The sequence below is a fragment of the Sinocyclocheilus grahami genome, unplaced genomic scaffold (genome assembly GCF_001515645.1).
Source record: "Sinocyclocheilus grahami isolate Dianchi unplaced genomic scaffold, SAMN03320097.WGS_v1.1 scaffold259.1, whole genome shotgun sequence".
In the NCBI taxonomy this organism is placed as follows: Eukaryota; Metazoa; Chordata; class Actinopteri; order Cypriniformes; family Cyprinidae; genus Sinocyclocheilus; species Sinocyclocheilus grahami.
Genome location: NW_015505438.1, coordinates 1,867,380 through 1,873,114, shown reverse-complemented (window position 1 = coordinate 1,873,114; position 5,735 = coordinate 1,867,380). Strand labels below are relative to the sequence as shown.

Genomic DNA, 5,735 nt, shown 5'->3' with positions numbered 1-5,735 from the left:
ATCTACATCCAGGGCTGCGACGTCAAGCACTTGAGCCACCCCTCGGGCTTCCAGGCGAATCATGTTGTCAAATTGGTCGAAGATGAGCGGAAGTCCAAGCATCGGAACGCCGTGGTAAATCGCCTCGTAGATTCCATTCGTTCCTCCGTGGGTGACGAAAGCTTTTGTTTTAGGATGGCCTAAGAGGTCGTTTTGAGGCAGCCAGTCCACTATCAGTGTATTGTTCCCTAACGTAGATGGCTTTTCTCCTACGTGCCTCCAAATCACCTTTTGTGGCAAGCGAGCAAAGGCGGAGGCGACGACTTCGGATATGTCAGGAACCAGACTTCCAAGCAGAGTACCTAAAGACATGATCACCACCCCGCGCTCTCCAGAACTCTCGACAAACTTCTCCAATTCATTTGGTAGAGGATTGAATGGTTTGCACTGGAAGCCTCCAATGTAGACCACATTGGGCATAGTAGGACGAGGAAACTCGAATACAAAATCGACTCTCATGAGCCACAGATCTGCTCCCTGGATCAGAGAGTACACATTGGTGTTTGGGTCTATGTGTTCGCTGATAACTCCTTGATAAAGAGGCCTTGTGAGCAAGTGGTCTATGTATTGGCCGATTCCATAATGCAAGAAATTCTTCATTTTATTTGCAAAGCTCATTTTATCTGTCACCCTAGATCCAATAGTTGGGATGTAAGAAAGCGGTGAGGGTGCAATTGCAAAGTGTCCTTCTGCATTTGTTATCCATCGTACATTGTACACCATTGGTAAACCCAAGTACGTGCCCAATATGACCCCTCCTGCAAAACCAGGATCAGTTAGCATCAAATCATACTTGGACTCTTTGAGTGTTTTAACAAGCTTATTATCCTCTAGAATGGTCCTCACCATCTCAGCAGAAGACTTGTGAGACTCTTCTAAAAGAGTAATTACTTCTTTCTGCAGGGCCATGAATGACCAAACAGATCCTTCCCCTCTTTGAATGGCAATGTTTCTCTTAAGAAAGGATGCCATGTACTCGGGGTCCTCCAGGCTGGAGAGATGATCGACATGGATGGTGATGGGTGTATAGTGTGTGGTGTTCTCTGGGATGTACCAGCTGTTGGCAGAACGGACAACTGTCAGTTTGTGGCCTCGCTGATGAAGCTCTCGTAGCAAAATGTCCATGTTAAGCCAGTGGCTTCCATCCACTGGGTACACCAGGATCTTCCCAGCCAGGGAAAGTGGTGGGACACTCCAAAGGAAGACAACAAGGACAAAGATTTGGGGATGCAGCAACATTGTCTGAAAATATATGTTTGATTTGTCAGTCATAATCAAAATTTGGCTAATGGAAAATTGCTTGTGCTTATAACTTAGAAACCAATGTGAGTCCAATGTTGTTTGATAAATTAATTAATTAATATATATATATATATATATATATATAATATAATTTTTTATGTATTTTTATTTTTTTACTTATTCAAAAGTTAATTTGCTATTTTATAAGATGTAATAAATGGACATATTAGTATGATTTCAGAAAGAAGGCAGTGTATAATATGTTTTTGATAACATTGTATAGTTAGTGTAATATAAGTATTATACCCATACCATATATGATTACAAACTAATATCGCTATCTTATTTTTGATTTTATTTATTTATTGTTTCTCTCCTCTGGCACTTGCAGGGGCTGCCTCCTTTACCCTATCTGAGAGAATCATTGCACATTGACCTGGCACTACTACACAATCTCAGCTGAACACATGTACAGTTGTAAAAGTTCACAGTGGGAACGAGAGAGACTAAAGGTACTAAGAGTACACCGATCATGTAACTAACACAAATATATGTCCCTGACATGTATACTAAATAGATGTGTTATGTAAAGGCTATTCATCTGAGATTACACTTTTGCATACCAATGGCTAAATAGGTTGCACAGTGCAAGCAATTTAGTGATTTGCACAAATGTGTTTAAATTTATAACTGTGTAACAACTCATTGCATTGTTCACACGTGTGCATTGTTTTGAATGACACTGTGCAATAGTCTCTATTCTCTATTTTAATATGTCCATTGACTAAACTGCAAAATGGACCGAGATGGGTAGTAACTGATTACATGTAATCTGGATTACATAATCCGATTCCAAAAGTTAAGTACTTGTAATTTGATTAAATTACATTTTAAAATACTGTAATCAGACAACAGTTGCTTTTTTATCGATGACATATTATTCACACAATAGCAATACATTATTCATAAAATTTCAAAATGTTCCTTTCTAAAATAGCCTACTGCTTATATACACTAAGAAAGTCTTCCAGTTATGTGGACATTCACACAAAGAATGCACAATTTAAAAATACACAAATTCACATGATTTCTTATTTACATGTAATGCAGGCATTCCAAAACTTTTTTTGTCATCTGAACATCTTTCAACTAATACATATTTACTTCAAGTACCCTGAGATTTAAAAACAAATATTTTAATAATTATCACATTTGCATGTTCACGATTCTCTGTTGGTTAATGCTCACGTGACATGTAGATAAACAAATTAAGTATTTGATTTTTTATTAAGTGTTTTATTTTGATTGATGTTAATTCTAAAATGACTTATTTTGATTTTCCATTTTAATGATTTAATTCATTATTAGCTTTTCATTAAACTCATGAAGCCCCTGCAGTTCATTTACAAACCCCAGTTTGGGAAACCTTGAAGTAACAATGTTTAATGCACTTCCTGTTATTAATTACAATGAATAGAATATATTTTCTTACTCTTTGTATTTTTATATCAATATGGTATGAGATCATTGTATTTAAATCAATGTGATAAACGACTTAGGTAAAACGTAATCAAAAAGTAGTCTGATTACATTACCTAAAATCTGTAATGTAATCGGTTCGTTACTAACTACAATATTCATGTAGTTAGGAATCAGTAACGGATTACAATTTCTAAGTAATCTACCCAGCTCTGAAAATGGAACATCTGAAGCATGCAGACAAGTATAATGAAACACTCTACCTGGTTTGTGGCGATGTCCTGAAGAGAAGTTTTGCAATGTGAAAGAATGCCTTATAACAGTGCAGTTTTTATTCCTGATCTGGCAGGCAGCCTTGCAAACGAGCAAGCAAAGTCCGTCACTTAATGTTTTTCTTGTTTTAAAAGTGGTGGTTAGCATAGATAACGGACTGGGAACAGCATGATGTTGAACTTTGGCCCAGATTGTACTTCCTCTGTGCGTTTATATAGCCTAGCCTCAAAAGGGGGCTTGATCTGAATCATGTGTTTGGTGTAAGAAAGAAAGAGAGGAAGAGGTAGGCTCACAAACAGATTATGGCAGGGGATTACATACAGCACATTCCATCCACATTAAAACCTTTGAATCTAACTCATTAAAACAGGCCTTTGAGAAGAAGTATGGAATATTCAAAGCTTGGAATCAAAACACGTGTGATGGAAAACTGCACATTGTTCCACTTCTAACTCAAGGGTTTTAAAAGGAGCGCAATCATGAAGATCTATCATGATTTGGAACCAGTCAAAGAATTATTTTCTTAGAAGCAAATACTATTCTGGATAAGCTAAAATTCCTATATTTCAGAATTTCCATTCAATCCAGTAGGATCTTTTTTGGTCTGGGTATAATGCTCTATTTGCATCTGCGGAGTGAGAGGGCACTTTTCAAATATACAGTCTTTATGTTAGACATCAGCTCATTGCATTGTAAAAGATTCATCACTTTCATCACGAATGGCTTCAGAAATCAAGATATCTTGTGCAGCAACATGGGATGTGACAGCTGCTGGGTGCAATGCCATTATCCTCCACTAGAGGGGACAACATTGTCACTAATTTCACTTGGATGCAGCAGGACAGTACAGGACATGAACACAGTTCACGTAAGTGTGTGTCAACAAGCCATTCTTATTTATGTAATAGCTTAACTTACTTCAAATTATTTTAAGTGGCTAGCATAGAGACACAGAGGACATATGCTCAATGTTTTTACTTCATTTTTGCTTTCCCACTCTATAATTGCAGTTAAGTATTCTATACTAACATGACAAAATAAATAAACAAATAAATAAATAAATACATAAATAAAAATTGTGCAATGTAAAACAACAGCAGTGCAAATAAACTAGCAAAATAAACAATTAAATTATCAGCATGAAATTAAAAGTAAAACGACAAAGTAACAGTGCAGAGTAAATTATTACATTTATTAAATCAGCAATTCAAATTAAAATGAACAAATTAAAGTGTGTGTGTGTGTGTGTGTGTGTGATATTTGGGGCAATATTGTATGCAGAACAATTGTGCCAATAAAGTACTTTGAAATTGAAATTAATATGAATTGAACCAAGGCTCTTTCTCGTTCTCACATCCTTTGTTGGGATGTTTTATTAATGGAGCTACAGGCTGCACGAGCACTCGCTTTATAATTAATGCTCAGATGCCCAGCAGAGAGAGATAGAAGTAAATGAATTAAAGTGAATTAAATTAATTATTTTTTATTCTTTTTATTGTTATATTAGGTCATTAACCTCGTTTGGGTTCAGCCAAGTGTTTACTATTTTTGACTCTTTTTTTTTCCTAGACATTTTTAATAATTTGTTTTATTAGTTGTCGCGTATCGTTAATATGCTAACATGCAAAATTTCACTTTGCTGTGGTCACATTAGCGTCTCTTCTATGACACCTAGCTCATAAATATTAATAAGGTCGTACTGACGCTGCGTGGGAATCGTCCAATGCCGAACGTCTGCTTCATGAATATTAAGTACATCATGCTAACTTATCGTGACAGCTAAACAAATAAATAAATAAATACATAAATAAAAATTGTGCAATGTAAAACAACAGCAGTGCAAATAAACTAGCAAAATAAACAATTAAATTATCAGCATGAAATTAAAAGTAAAACGACAAAGTAACAGTGCAGAGTAAATTATTACATTTATTAAATCAGCAATTCAAATTAAAATGAACAAATTAAAGTGTGTGTGTGTGTGTGTGTGTGTGATATTTGGGGCAATATTGTATGCAGAACAATTGTGCCAATAAAGTACTTTGAAATTGAAATTAATATGAATTGAACCAAGGCTCTTTCTCGTTCTCACATCCTTTGTTGGGATGTTTTATTAATGGAGCTACAGGCTGCACGAGCACTCGCTTTATAATTAATGCTCAGATGCCCAGCAGAGAGAGATAGAAGTAAATGAATTAAAGTGAATTAAATTAATTATTTTTTATTCTTTTTATTGTTATATTAGGTCATTAACCTCGTTTGGGTTCAGCCTAGTGTTTACTATTTTTGACTCTTTTTTTTCTAGACATTTTTTATAATTTGTTTTATTAGTTGTCGCGTATCGTTAATATGCTAACATGCAAAATTTCACTTTGCTGTGGTCACATTAGCGTCTCTTCTATGACACCTAGCTCATAAATATTAATAAGGTCGTACTGACGCTGCGTGGTAATCGTCCAATGCCGAACGTCTGCTTCATGAATATTAAGTACATCATGCTAACTTATCGTGACAGCCACCCAATGGCGAATGTTCTGCTTATGAATATTGATTAGTCGTGCTGACGTTGCGTTGTTACCTTGCTTGGTTAACTTCCCAATGCAAAAGCCCGGGTTATGAATATTAAAAATTCAGCCCTCGCCATAGTAGAATTCGTAATTTACCGGGAAAAAGAAGGGATTGCGGAGAGAGAGAGAGGCCTG

At 35.9% G+C, this 5,735-nt stretch overlaps 1 pseudogene; it reads right to left on the bottom strand.

The window, feature by feature from the left end:
• Nucleotides 1–3,219, bottom strand: LOC107599035 (UDP-glucuronosyltransferase 2A1 pseudogene; annotated as a pseudogene).
• Between the last annotated feature and the right edge of the window lie 2,516 nt (nt 3,220–5,735).